Source organism: Corythoichthys intestinalis, chromosome 14, assembly GCF_030265065.1.
Source record: "Corythoichthys intestinalis isolate RoL2023-P3 chromosome 14, ASM3026506v1, whole genome shotgun sequence".
NCBI lineage: Eukaryota > Metazoa > Chordata > Actinopteri > Syngnathiformes > Syngnathidae > Corythoichthys > Corythoichthys intestinalis.
Window position 1 is genome coordinate 12519974 of NC_080408.1, and position 15510 is coordinate 12535483.

At 39.5% G+C, this 15510-nt stretch overlaps 1 long non-coding RNA gene across 1 annotated transcript; it reads left to right on the forward strand.

Moving 5' to 3' along the window:
• Positions 1-6823: 6823 nt before the first annotated feature.
• On the forward strand, positions 6824-7723 carry LOC130930363 (uncharacterized). The gene is made up of 3 exons (XR_009067044.1): positions 6824-7041; positions 7128-7208; positions 7522-7723. It is a non-coding gene; the product is annotated as an uncharacterized LOC130930363 (long non-coding RNA).
• The last annotated feature ends 7787 nt before the right edge of the window (positions 7724-15510 follow it).

Consider the following 15510-nt stretch of genomic DNA (forward strand, 5'->3'; position numbering starts at 1 on the left):
CTGATTTAGCCATTCCATTACCACTTTTGATGTGTGTTTGGGGTCATTGTCCTGTTGGAACACCCAACTGCCCCCAAGACCCAATCTTCGGTCTGATGACGTTAGGTTATCTTGAACAATTTGAAGGTAATCCTCCTTCTTCATTATCCCATTTACTCTCTGTAAAACACCAGTTCCATTGGCAGCGAAACAGCCCCACAGCATAATACTACCACCACCACCATGCTTGACGGTAGGCATGGTGTACCTGGGGTTAAAGGCCTCACCTTTTCTCCTCCAAACATATTGCTGGGCATTGTGGCCAAACAGCTCGATTTTTGTTTCGTCTGACCACAGAACTTTCCTCCAGAAGGTCTTATCTTTGTCCATGTGATCAGCAGCAAACTTCAGTCGAGCCTTAAGGTGCCGTTTTTGGAGCAAGGGCTTCTTTCTTGCGCGGCAGCCTCTCAGTCCATGGAGATGCAAAACACGCTTGACTGTGGACACCGACCCCTGTGTTCCAACAGCTTCTAATTCTTGGCAGATCTGCTTTTTGGTGAGTCTCGGTTGAATCTTCACCCTCCTGACCAATTTTCTCTCAGCAGCAGGTGATAGCTTGCGTTTTCTTCCTGATCGTGGCAGTGACAAAACAACGATCAATTAATTTTTAAGCTGTAATTAATTCGAATAAAAATTTTAATCGTTTGACAGCCCTAATTTAAAAGTTTTCATATCCAGACTCCTAAGGAGTGTTCCAACCACATTGATTAAGCAAAAACAAACACACAAAAACAAATATAAACAAGTGGAACCTACATGAATAATAAATAAAACTGTTTTTTATAAGTAAGTCATGGATTTATGCAAATAAAGTACAGTATTGCAATCTTTCGAGCGTATCCAGGAGATTAAAAAAAAAAATAAAAAAATCTTTCCTAACCCCTAAAGTCAATTCAAACCCTTTTGCCTTGTCATTCCTTCGGGTCAGGACCTAACAAAGAAGTGAGGAAGGACGTGACGAGATAAAATAAAAATTGCTCCTGCTTTGTCCACTCTGCTGTCCAAAGCTTTCAATGGTGGTGCTGCCATCTTATGGAAGAATAGAATTGTTCATACAATGTGCTATCCTAAAAAATGTAATTATATGTGAGCTGCACTGCTCAATAAACATGTGGAAACAGTGCTCACTTCAACTGTGCCATCTTTTTTTATTTTTCGATTGGACACTAGAGTCCTAATACACACACACACACACACACACACGCACACACACACACACACACACACACACACACACACAAACACATATATAAAGCAGTTTCTGCTCTTGCACCCCACTTTAAAATAAACTTCTGTATTTTAAGCCAAATGAACTGTTGTGTTTGATAGAACAATATGTCGATATGCTGCCATAGCAGATTCATGGCGCATTAAGCCCCCGAACTATTTTTAATTCGCCCGTTTTACCCTGGAAACCCCGGCTTACAGATGTCGCGCAATTGCTTTTGTTTCAACCCAGCCATGAAAACAAGGTAAGTAATTATATTTATTATTCAAAATGTCTGTCATTTTTTGCTTAGAATCATTAATTCATGTCTAATATTTTGTTTAAAAAAGAAAAAAAAAACGACTTTAGAAAATTATTCACTCACATATTTAAACAAACATTTTAAACAAATCACGCCACAATGAAAAAAATGGCGTCTGTAAAAAAGTCACAGATATCTACGTCATAACTATCTCTAAATTGTATTTTTTTGTTGCTGTCGCATTTTCCCCGATATTTTAGATGATAAATAATCGATCCAAACAAAGAAAAATCGAAGAAAATTTTAAAGAAAAAAAAAAAAGTTTAAAAAGGTCAATATATGAAAATCTCTACCACTCCTTGATGTCCGCGATTTCTTCCTTGTTATATTAGCATGTTTCACACATAAAATAAAATAAAAAATCCAGCTGTGGCCATTCACAGCTGTGTCTTGAAACTCATTGATACAGGCGACATGGAGTTTTTGGATCGATACAAGGTTAGTACGCGATAATATCTCGTTAAAGTCATGGCGTCTGTCGTTCTGCTCTCGCGTGCTCTCACCTCCAGATAGGGTTTTGCTGTTTAAAGAACTTTTTTTTTTTTTTTTTTTTTTAAATATGCCCTCCTGTCCAAATTTTTCTTCCCCCAGAAAATTGAGATTTTTGAGTGTATTCCGCCATGTATATATATATATATATATGTATATATGTATATATATATATATATATTAGGGCTGTCAAACGATTAAAATTTTTAATCGAGTTAATTACAGCTTAAAAATTAATTAATCGTAATTAATCGCAATTAATCGCAATTCAAACCATCTATAAAATATGCCATATTTTTCTGTCAATTATATATATATTCTGTAAAATAAATTGTTGGAATGGAAAGATAAGACAAAAGATGGATATATACATTCAACATACGGTACATAAGGACTGTAGTGGGCATTTCACTCCACTGTCATTTAAATCTGTCTATGCTGTCCTCACTCCAACGCGTGAACTTTTTCCAAAGCTAGACAGCTAGTGAACGACGCCTTAATAATCAGACTTCTTCCTTTTTCATCATATTTATTAATAAAATAGCCTCAAACCATTGTCCTCTTTAGACCGTCGTAAAACTAAATAAAAGTACACAAGCATTGCATTAGCAACAACGTTAGCTTAGCACGCTATACTGGTTCACTAAACATAAACAAAAAGCGTCTCATACAAAAAATATAACATTTCGCTTACTAACATAATATGTGCATTCTTTACAACAACCATACTTACGGACAAATCTTGTCCAAGGATCATATAAGCACAACATTACAACGCAGGCGTCAGCCCGAGACGTCGTGCAGCCATATTGAACTGGCAAGTAAACAATAAACCATGTCGCAAAGCGACCACAACAGTTCGCTGTTAGACAGCACAAAAAGCCTTTCTGTAAAACTTACCAAAAGGCAAAATACTGTCTGAGCAGGACATGTGCGTTAATTGCGTCAAATATTTTAACGTGATTAATTTAAAAAATTAATTACCGCGCGTTAACGCGATAACTTTGACAGCCCTAATATATATATATATGTCAACATTATCGCGTTAATGTTACAGGCTTTTGTGCTGTCTAACAGCGAACTCTTGTGGTCGCTTTGCGACAGGATTTATTTTCTTGCCAGTTCACTATGGCTGCACGACGTCTCGGGCTGACGCCTACGTTGTAATGTTGTGCTTCTATGATCCTTGGACAAGATTTGTCCGTAAGTATGGTTGTTGTAAAGAATGTACATATTATGTTAGTAAGCGAAATGTTATATTTTTTGTATGAGACGCTTTTTGTTTATGTTTAGTGAACCTGTATAGCGTGCTAAGCTAACGTTGCTAATGCAATGCTTGTGTACGTTTTTTTGTAGTTATACGACGGTCTAAAGAGGTCAATGGTTTGAGGCCATTTTATTCATAAATCAGATGAAAAAGGAAGAAGTCTGATTATTAAGGCGTCGTTCACTAGCTGTCTAGCTTTGGAAAAAGTAGACGCTTCGGCGTGAGGACAGCATAGACAGATTTAAATGACAGTAGAGTGAAATGCCCACTACAGTCCTTATGTACCGTATGTTGAATGTATATATCCATCTTGTGTCTTATCTTTCCATTCCAACAATTTATTTTACAGAATATATATATAATTTACAGAAAAATATGGCATATTTTATAGATGGTTTGAATTGCGATTAATTGCGATTAATTACGATTAATTAATTTTTAAGCTGTAATTAACTCGATTAAAAATTTTAATCGTTTGACAGCCCTAATATATATATATATTTATATAAATATATGTATATATATGTAATAAATACGTTTTTATCATTCTCTAAAAATAAAGGTTTCCTTTCAATTTACACACGTGTAGTTTGATTTGGCCCTGTAATGCCTAATTCACGTACAGTTCACTACATTTACAACACTTGTAGCCAGGGGTGAAAGTGGCTAGAATTTCTTGCCGGGGGTTTATCGAGAGATATTGAGTGAAAATCTCCTTCCATCAGCAAGGGCATTGAAGATGAGACGTGGCTGGGTCTTACAGCATGACAATGATCCCAAACACACAGCCAGGGCAACAAAGGAGTGGCTTCGTAAGAAGCATTTCAAGGTCCTGGAATGGCCTAGCCAGTCTCCAGGTCTCAACCCCGCTGGTCTTGATGTCACAAGCACCTAGAGCCTAGTTCGGGCCTAAAAAATCCAGCCCGACCCGACACGGCCCGCTGGTATTGAGGCCCGACCCGGCCCGAGCTCGATCACTTAACTAGATTTGCAGGCCCGAGCCCGAAAAACCCGATTTTTTTTTTTTTTTTTTTTTGAGTGACGCGGAAAAAACGCAGCAGCAGCAATTTATTTTCATTTCTTCGAGTTGGCAGAAAAAAACGCAAGGTTTCTTAATGTTTAAATAATCTACATATTTTTTTGAGAATTATCAAAGCATTCACACAACGAAATAACGCTGGGAAAGTTTGTTAAACATATTTCTGAGTGTGTGGGATATTGTTCTCACATGGACGCGCCTCTCTGACAAGGAAATGAAAATGAGGGCGGCGCCTCGGCCGTGCGCAAACGGTACAGCGGGAGGACAAGAATAAAGAGCGGCCGGCGCCACGGCGTTCGTGCACACGCACAAGCAAAAGTGCAATACAGAGAGCCTGCTCTCCATTTTTTTTTTTTTTTGAGTGACGCGGAAAAAAACGCAGCAGCAGCAATTTATTTTCATTTCTTCGAGTTGGCAGAAAAAAACGCAAGTTTTCTTAATGTTTAAATAATCTACATATTTTTTTGAGAATTATCAAAGCATTCACACAACGAAATAACGCTGGGAAAGTTTGTTAAACATATTTCTGAGTGTGTGGGATATTGTTCTCACATGGACGCGCCTCTCCGACAAGGAAATGAAAATGAGGGCGGCGCCTCGGCCGTGCAAACGGTACAGCGGGAGGACAAGAATAAAGAGCGGCCGGCGCCACGGCGTTCGTGCACACGCACAAGCAGAAGCGCAATACAGAGAGCCTGCTCTCCATTTTTTTTTTTTTTTTTTAAATAATTTATTAGTCCGGCATGGCGGCCCGACCCGAACTGACCCGAACGTGAATGCTTAAAATGTGGGCCCGACCCGACCCGAATGTCGGGTCGGGTTCGGGTTCGGGCACAAAATCTAACCTCTACAAGCGCCTGCTATCAACTTTGTTATCCGGGCTGTCACTACTTCTTTTAGGACAAAGCGCGCTGGTCTTTGTCCTTGTTCGTTTGTCGGGAGGACTGATTGCCAGAGTTGCTCGTGGCGCACAAGTTTGGGCTTCTGTGATAAGATGGCGCTGTGTATCTATTCTGTTTCATTAAACTATGATGTGCTATTTATTTTACATTAGGTGTGTTAGAATAGTGCAGTCCTACAGTGAATATGAGAAAGGATACTATTCCCTGATTGATTATATTACGTGTGTTCAAGTAATGCAAACAGTTAGACGGTGCCTACGAGAAACGGTACCATTTTTCTTTTTCCCCCTCATGAGTGCTAATAAGGTGACTAACTTTACAATGTCAAGGGCACTGAGTGAAGTCTGCCTAAACTATACTATACTATACTATATGAATGTGTTAGACTAATGCAAACAATAATATAGTGTGTGCGAGAACGGTACCTTTTCCCTTCAGACCATAGTAACAAAGGCTACTATCAGTAACACAATGCGCCGCCAGGGACTCAAATCCTGCACTGCCAGACATGTCCCCTTGCTGAAGAAAGTACACGTCCAGGCCCGTCTGCGGTTCACTAGAGAGCATTTGGATGATCCAGAAGAGGACTGGGAGAATGTGTTATGGTCAGATGAAACCAAAATAGATCTTTTTGGTTGAAACACAGGTTTTCTTGTTTGGAGGAAAAAGAATATTGAATTTCACCATACCCACTGTGAAGCATGGGGGTGGAAACATCCTGCTTTGGGGTTGTTTTTCTGCAAAGGGACCAGTATGACTGATCTGTGTAAAGGAAAGAATGAATGGGGCCATGTATCGAGAGATTTTGAGTGAAAATCTCCTTCCATCAGCAAGGGCATTGAAGATGAGACGTGGCTGGGTCTTTCAGGATGACAATGATCCTAAACACACAGTCAGGCCAACAAAGGAGTGGCTTCGTAAGAAGCATTTTTAGGTCCTGGAGTGGCCTAGCCAGTCTCCAGGTCTCAACCCCATAGAAAATCTGTGGAGGGAGTTGAAAGTCCGTGTTGCCCAATGACAGCCCCAAAACATCACTGCTCTAGAGGAAATCTGCATGGAGGAATAGGCCAAAATACCAGCAACTGTGTGTGAAAAGCTTGTGAAGAGTTACAGAAAACGTTTGGCCTCCGTTATTGCCAACAAAGGGTACATAACGAAGTATTGAGATAAACTTTTAGTATTGATCAAATACTTATTTTCAACCATGATTTGCAAATAAATTCTTTAAAAATCAAACAATGTGATTTTCTGTTTTTTTTTCTTCCACATTCTGTCTCTCATGGTTGAGGTTTACCCATGTTGACAATTACAGGCCTCTCTAATATTTTCAAGTGAGAGAACTTGCACAATTAGTGGTTGACTAAATACTTATTTGCCCCACTGTATTTCTTTGAGGTGGGACTTGCTGCAAAATGTTTGAGAACCATTATTCTAGAAAGTATGAATTAGACGTTTTATTTATTTAATTAACAGTATTCTGCTGAGCCGTTTCCTTTTCTTGAATGAGTCCTCATTTGTGAAATTTATATGTTCCCGTTTTTTATTAAGAAGTGCAGAAGTCAGCGCATTGGGACGGACAAGTTGTTACTGTAGCCTTTGGCTTCTGTTGAGTATCTATATTTGCATTGCATTGAAGGGTTGTGTTTGCCAGCTTTGTGAGCCATGGATAAAAGGGTGCTGGTGCTCCTCTTGTGTATGCAGGCCTTCCTACTCCTCACTGCTGTGAATTCGTCTGATGCTGCCACTGGGTCGGTGGACAATCAGCAACGTGATCAGGTGAGAAGCTTGTCATTTTTGCTTAAACATGGCAGCGCGTTCCAGTTTAGGATGGAGGTGATGATTGTTTTTTGTTTTCAATAAAGGGAACAGCTGCCCCAGCCGAACCAGATACAATATCCATTCACCAGCTGTTTCTGAGACCTGGCGCAGGTTCAACGATATGGGTACAAAAACTTTCTCCAAGTTGTCCTATCCTGACCCCGAAGGAGTGTTCCAACTATACAAACTAAAATAAAAAAAACCACACAATTGGAGCCTATATGAATAATAAATAAAACAGCATTTAAACAGTAATTAAATCTCAAATCATAAGTATATATATTAGACCAAAGTCATGGATTGATGCAAGTATAGTATTGCAAAAAAAAAGTTAATCTATCGAGTGTATCCTGGAGATTAAAAAAAAAAAAATAACAATCATTTGTAACCCTTGATGTCAAGTCAAACCCTTTTCTTCATCATTTTGTCATACCTTAGAATGGGGTCAGAAGAAAGTGAGAAAGGACTTGACGGCATGCAAGAAAATGGCACCTGCTTTTCCGCTCTGCTGTCTGAAGCCTTCAATGATGGTGCTGTCATTTAATGGAGGAGTGGAAGTTTTCAAATATGCTCTCCTGTGAGATGGAATTACATGTGTGATGCACTGCTGATTAAACATGTGGAAAAAGTGCTCACATAACCTTGCTTTTTTCCCCCTCTTTTTTCACTAGTCCCCTAAACCCCACACATACATATATATATGTGCGTATAGAGCTGGGAATCTGGGCACCTAACGATTCGATTACGATTCAGAGGCTCCGATTCGAATATAAAATGATTATTGATGCACCCCCTCCCTTTTTTTTTTTTTTTTTTTTAAATGTTTTGTACCTTAGTTCCAAAATCATTCAAAAATCCTCTCAGGCTAAACCATACTACTATTTCAGTATCAAGTTAACATATAACAGTAAACAAATATACAAAAATAACAGTAAATAAAATATTCCAGTCCCCATTCTGTATCAGCAGCTTTAAACTACATTCAATTAAATTAATGTTGTAAATCAACTGTTACAGTTGTTAAAATTGCTCCCGTTATTCCATCATTTGCCTTCTGTCTACTTTTGTCAAAGTTTTAAAACTATTTCATCATTTAAAGATATATTCAAGATAAGATTCTGCCGATTTAGGAGTGTTTTAGATAAAAAGTTAATTAGGTCCGCTACAACAGAGCCTTCTAGAGAAGTCACTGCTTTAGTACTGCTTTAAGATGGCGGCTGTTTACTAACGCCGGAAAGTGGAATTGGAATGGAATTTTATCGTCATCATCATCGGTATCAGTAGCCACGTTTACATGCTGACTTTTATTCATACCGATTCAAATCATTCCGAATGACCCTACCCACCGACGTCACAAAACCACGTGCTCGCTGTATGGTTCCGCCCACTTCTCCGTCATTTTGTCTCTGTATTAGCATTGGTTTCAATTGATCGAGGAATTTAAAATGCATTTCATGGAAGACCCGGTGCTTTCTGATGCCGTAAACTCACTGGATGTGTTGCATAAAAGGCGTTATGTGGAAAAGCTTCGTTCTATACAGTCGCCAGATCCATATTTGATGCCTAAATCGATGATTTTTGACCGGCTGCCTTCGCCGTCTCTGCCTGACCCTGATATTTACAACTATCTTGTCCACACAAAATCAGCCTATTCTCACGAAAGTTTGAAAAACTTTAAGAGCTTGGAGGCTTATAAATGCTACGTTGCTGGTTGGGTGAAACAGGTCCTCGTACACGAAAATTCGGCAGGAATCTTGTGCTCGGAAGGTGAGTTACGAAATTTTCAATTCAAAATCTTTTGTTCTTGCTAACATCCACTGTCAAGTCTAATGTATTTCATGTCATTTGTCAATGGAGCTAGGGCTTTTAATGTTTATATGGTTTCGCGATAGCACTCTCACTACATACATACGTGTATGTTGTCGGCGATTAGCCTAGCAATGATCTTAATTGTGGTTGTCAGCCCAAAACCCTCTAAATATATATTAAATGCATCTTACCAGATATAAAATGACTACTACATAATCTGTGGTAATCGTTTGGAGCCCAGTTTTCTCGTCGAATTGCAGCAGCCCATCTCGCTCTCTCCTCTCCGTGTCTCTCGGAATCCGGTAGAACTTCAAGTCTCTCCGTCTATCTTCTCTGTTATTGCAACCGACCGCCACACACGCCTTCACCATTTTGATTATTAATGTTAACGAGCAGAAAAACACGCCGTAAATAGGAGGAATGTACGTAGCCGTAACAGGTCAACACAATGTGTTGACGGACAAGTGGGCGGCACCAGTCAGGAGAGCGGAGTTGTGACGTCACGTGGGTAGGGTCTATTCCGATCCAGCGTTTACATGTGACTGCCTTTATTCCGAAAGGACGTTTGACAACTGCCGTCTGACATGCGCAGATTAATCAAAACAAAGCTTCACGTTGCAAAACATGGAGATCGATTGTCGGAATGCTGCTGTTTTAACTTTAACTCACTTGTTGTGTTTGTGGGGTCGTATCCGCTTCTGCTGTTTTGCTCTTTTGCCTTGTAGTAGCCGGTTTTCCACCGGTTTCTAATCTGGTCAACGCTCCGGTCTATTCCGGCTTCGTGTAACCTCTCGTGAACTTTTTAAAATAGTTCACTGTTCCTCGTTTTACGCCCGTCTAAGCGAGCAATTATATTCAATTCTTTTAAAGTTTGAATTAAATACAATCTTCGAGCAATTATATTCAATTCTTTTAAAGTTTGAATTAAATACAATCTTTCCGCCGGACTCCCAATTAGGTGCGCTGTGCTTGGAAGCCATGTTGCAAGTGACGTTACTTACGTCACCAAGTGACGTCACCACGTCAGTACTGAGCATGCGCAGAAAGAACGCAACCAGACACCATTCCGCTTCCCTGTTTACATGATATAATTTTACTTCTAATCGGTTTGGGAAAAGGAATATTCCACCCCTGTGAATCGGAATGAAATTCCATTCGGTTTGGGCCTGTTCATTCCGAATGAGGTGTTTAAATGGAACACATTTATTCGGTTTGAACAAATATTCCAATTGTAATTGGAATATTTGGCTCCATGTAAACGTGGCAACTGACAATCATTGACAATTACAAAATGTGATATGATTTGCCCGAAGGAACCGAAGAAGGAGACAAAGGCGGACGGGATGAAGCATATGCTTATCAGTTTCCCGTCTCCCATACAACTAAAGACGTACATTCAGGCATGGAACATACATCAAAACTGTACAATAACACAATCGACAATCTGAGTTTAGTAATTTAGCGTCCAGTCAAGCAGCTCGATTAATTTCAGGGCGTACAAGGTTATGGCTTAGTCATGTCCCTGACATTTTTGCATTTGTTTGCTGTGGAACATTTTGTTGTGGCTATTTGTGTGGAAAAAGTGATTATGTGTTATCACAGCTGGTGTGAGTAGAGGCAACAATTGGCGCACACCAAGGTCACTGTAACAGTTTCATCAGACATGTATGTTTAAAATCAAACAACATGCTGTACATATTTTATCCCAAGATTAATGTCTCCACAACGAAAACATGCTTATTATTCGTTTTATACAGTATTTTTTCCATATACTAGACATTTGAATCAGGAGCTCGGTAGACACAGCAGATAATTATGTTTTTTCAATTGGGGATTAGGAGCACAATTGTAATACATTCCAGGAGATTGTCAATCATAATTGCAACTCCCACTCCCCCCTTAGATGTCCGATTCATTTGTGTCATGTTATGTCCGTGCAAATTAAAGTCAGAGCCTTTGTTATCTTTGGTAGATAATCCTTAGTGTGTTCAAGATTCTTGTAGAGACTCCTGCCGTTGATAAGTTTCAGCTTACCGTCCACATCCACGAGTTGTTATACTGGTCCGCTGTGTAGTATTTACAGTTATCCAGCTATTGTTGTTAGTTGGTCAAGACTCGCGATAGCTTTAATCTTCATATCTTGCGTCTTGACAAGGATCCTGCAATCCGAGACCCAGGTGTTGGCTATTTTCCCAGCTTTCTTGAGTTGACGTGGTTTTCTTGCAATTTCGGCATTTCGGCGAGTCAAGTTGTCATTCACTTCATGAGCACCGTCCCCCAGATGGGAGCAAAAGCAGCGACGGATGTCCAGCGGTTCCATGTTTATTCCATGCTCTTTCAGCTTAGCAATTGCCAGTTGCGCCACTGTGTCCCCTGGGCTAGGCGTCAGTTGTAATCCAGAAATGATGAGCTCATTTGCGCGTCGGCACTGGTCTAGTTCGTCAGCCAAAATTTCCAGCCTCTTGATGCGAACATCTCTCTCCTCGACCGCCTGCTTGAGTTTCTCGTTTTCAGCGCGAATTAACTGGAGCTCTCTGCCGATTTCTTGATTCTGGTTTTGAATCAAGCCAGTCAAGGAGACCTCCAACCTCTGTATGGAGGATTTTATTTCATCCAAGTCTCCAGGTTTCAAATTCTTTGGAGCCATACTGGGAGTCGAGCTTGCTGGCCTTGAGCGCTTATCGGTTAAGATAAGAGAGTGCTTCAGGAGCTCAGAGTGCGTCTGTATGCGGTGAAGGCTGAGCAGCGAAAGTCTGTCATTTCGTATCTCTGTTCAATAATACATGTTCTAACACCGCCGTCGTCTGTCATTTTGCATGTAGTTCTACATATATATGATATCTACTGTAGCCGTATGTTTGTAGCAACTAGCAACTGGGCGTTGTTTGTAGCGGCAGTCGGCCGCAGTCAGGTATGATTGTTTTTTTTAATCTAGCGGCATGAGTTGAACATGATATTTACTCTCGGTCCGTTCCTCATTGCGTCCCAAAGACCGCGCTGACTGTGTTTTACTTCTGTTTTACCTGGTATAATTCAATAATCGGAATTTGGATGTTTGTGAATCGTTCTCGAATCTTCCACGGCCGAATTGCGAATAATCTAGGAATGGGAAATTTCGCACACCTCGATGTTCGTATATTTAATAAATGCTATTTCACCTTTCTCCAAAAATCCAGGTTTCTTATTTGCACAATTGCTGCCTCCAAGCGGCCAGTGGCATTCTCTTCACTCTTAATGTCCATAAACGGCGTCATTGTAATCTGTTTGAGGCAATGCGTGAGCGGGTCATTCAGTGCATGCGTTAATTGCGTCAAATATTTTAACGTGATTAACTTAAAAAATTAACGCCCGTTAACGCGACAATTTTGACAGCCCTAATATATATCATTTAATGTTGAATAAATGTTAAAATTAAAAACTTGGCTATATTTCAAAATTATTCTTAATTGAATCACAACTATAGAAAACTTAATTAACCCTGAGCTAAGTTATTTCAGACTTAAGCCTCCTCAGTCTGACGAGCTTTGCTGCGAACTTTGCCACCAACGCGGTCCTGGGACATAACGTAGCCAATTCTGCACAACAGCACTAAATGCATTTTGTGACGCGGTCACTTCATTGAATCTGAAAAATACAAACAAAACAGCCTTCACAGTTCATTCATATCAAGGAATTCAAGCAGGTGTCATGGGCAGTGTTGTCACAGATTACTTGAAAAAGTAATTTAATTACTCATTACTGATTACGCTTCAAAAAAGTAATCTAGTTACTTTACTGATTACTTCATTATCAAAGTAACTAAGTTACTTTAAAAGTAATCTATCCGTCACTTTTTACCCATTTTTCTCCCTTTGCCGCCTCAACATAAGAATGACAACAGAAAAATGTCATCACATGTAATTGACTTTCCGATGATTGAATTTAAAGGGGTATATCAGAATTTCGCAATAGCTTAGCCACTCCGGAGCCCTGAAACTAGCAAATATCTGACAAACTGCTTGGAATTTGTTGAAATCAACTCCACCGACCAATTAAACCCCGCTAACTCTAAGATTAAGCCTAATGTCAAAACTTCTGAATTTTGGCTTATGGTTAACAGCATATCAGTGCCAATGTAAAGCAATGCAAACTGACGGCATAATAATCAACAACACAAGTGGATTGCACAGTGCAATAAACACAAAGGTGGTGGTGGTGGTGGGCGCGGGTGCGCGTGCAGCCGTGCACATTAACACCCCGGAAGTACTCCTTTCAACACACACGCGGTCAATTTGGCCACAAAACGTGGCGGCAACTAAGCACTTTACACTCAATCGGACTTACAACACATCCCACAGATGCTAAACGAACACATCACCTCACGGCATGAATGTGCAACACGCATATGATGTAAACAAAGCTTGCCAACTTGGAGCGATGACTGCCCGTCGTTGCTACAGCAAAACTACGAAACGGCCGCGCATGTAGGGGGTCCAACCTTTTGCTGATACCCTCCAGAATGAAGGGAAAATACTCACCTTCATTCATGGATATCCACAGATCAACATTCTCTTGCAACGTCTCAACACATGGCGCGAATGTCCACCCGCCTCAGTCCCACAACACGTGACGTGAGACCAAAACAGGAAATAGCTAAGAGGTTGTCATGGAAACACGTACCGGGAACCTTTTATTTTAACATTTTCCATTCAAAATGCTCTTCGTACATGACTACAATATTCTTCATTCTACATACGTTATGAGGCAATGAAAAAAATAATAACGCAGAGACACTAAGGAAACTAACTTTAATCAGATTACTGGTGTAGGAAAATGAACGCGTTAGATTACTCGTTACTGAAAAAAGTAATCAGATTACAGTAACGCGTTACAAACTAACCCGTTACTGACAACACTGGTCATGGGTTAGTTTAACATACTTCAGTATTTTGTGGTGAGGTGAGTTTCTCAACCAATCCCAAACCAAGTTAGGGCTACAAATGGCTTGCTAGTTAGCTAGCTACGATGGAAAAATGACCGCACTGTCTTTGTGTTCAATAAATTAACTCATTTGCTCCCAAAAATGTATAAATACATTCTATTTTTATTGTTTCAGCATCCCAAAAACATATTTATAGGTCTTTTACGTTTTTTTTTTTTTTTCACAAGAGACATCTCTAGGTTCTGATGCATCTTTGCACCAAAGCACAACGCTCAAAATCCATTTTAAAGCAATAAAACTGGGCACTGGAGGGCAGTAGCGCATTTGGTAAGAACTCGGACCATGAAAGGAAGTGAAGAGAAATAGTCAGGAAACGGAAGTTGGAAGAGGTAAGAAGCGTGAAAAAAATGTGGAGAACGATGTAAAACACAAGGCAAACGACACAGGAGGAGTGTTTGGAAAGAAAATGACACAATCGTCAAAGCGTAGCAGATGATGCTGTTGAGTCTGTGTTGCTCGTTAAGTAGAGTTCGCGTTGCCGTGTTCGGCCGCTCGTGTCTCTCTAGTGTCTCGTGACTCAGCCAGAAATGCGCACGGCTAAATTAGTCCCCCTCCCCTAGGAACACAACATGCCCCACACAAGTTCCCTAGGTGAATTCTGTTATGAGGTAATGGTCACTACAAAAGAAAGATTTTTAAAAATCTATCTTGATGAGACAGATGGCGATGAGGGAAAAGTTTACCCCAGCTGTCACAGCCACAACAGCGTCATCTCTCAGTTCAATAGTTTAGTTACGTGTAAATTAGGGGTCTCAAAATTATCGCGTTAACGGGAAGTAATTAATTTTTTAAATTAATCACGTTAAAATATTTGACGCAATTAACGCACATACCCCGCTCAATCAGATTAAAATGACAGCAGTGTAATGTTCGCTTGTTACTTGTTTTTTGGTGTTTGGCGCCCTCTGCTAGTGCTTGGGCCCAAATGATTTTATAAGTTTATGCACAATGAGTAAGCATGGTGTAATTATTGACATCAACAATGGTGAGCTACTAGTTTATTTTTTGATTGAAAATTTTACAAATTTTATTAAAATGAAAACATTGAGAGGGGTTTTAATATAAAATTTCTATAACTTGTACTAACATCTATCTGTTAAGCACTACAAGTCTTTCTATCCATGGATCGCTTTAAGAGAATGTTAATAATGTTAATGCCATCTTTTTGATTTATTGTTATAATAAACAAATACAGTACTTATGTACCGTATGTTGAATGTATATATCAGTCTTGTGTCTTATCTTTTCATTCCAACAATAATTTACTGAAAAATAAGGCATATTTTATATAAGGTTTGAATTGCGAATCATTACGATTAATTCATTTTAAAGCTGTAATTAACTCGTTTAAAAATTGTAATCCTTTGACAGCCGTAGTGTAAATAAATTGTTACTTTGCTATCAAAAGCTCTATTTGTCTTGTTGTTTATGTTATTTTGTAGGAGGAAAACATTATTCAGTTGTTGGGGATGTCACAAAACCAAAAAAATAGCTGTGTTAAAGTCAAAGTTATGTTTGAAATGTATGTTTTTTTTCATCAGAAATTGAAAAATTGCTCAAACTAAGCTATTTTCTAAAGCTGATTTCTAAAGAATGGAAAAAGATATGAACTAACATTTTTCCTGCTGAAAGAAGAG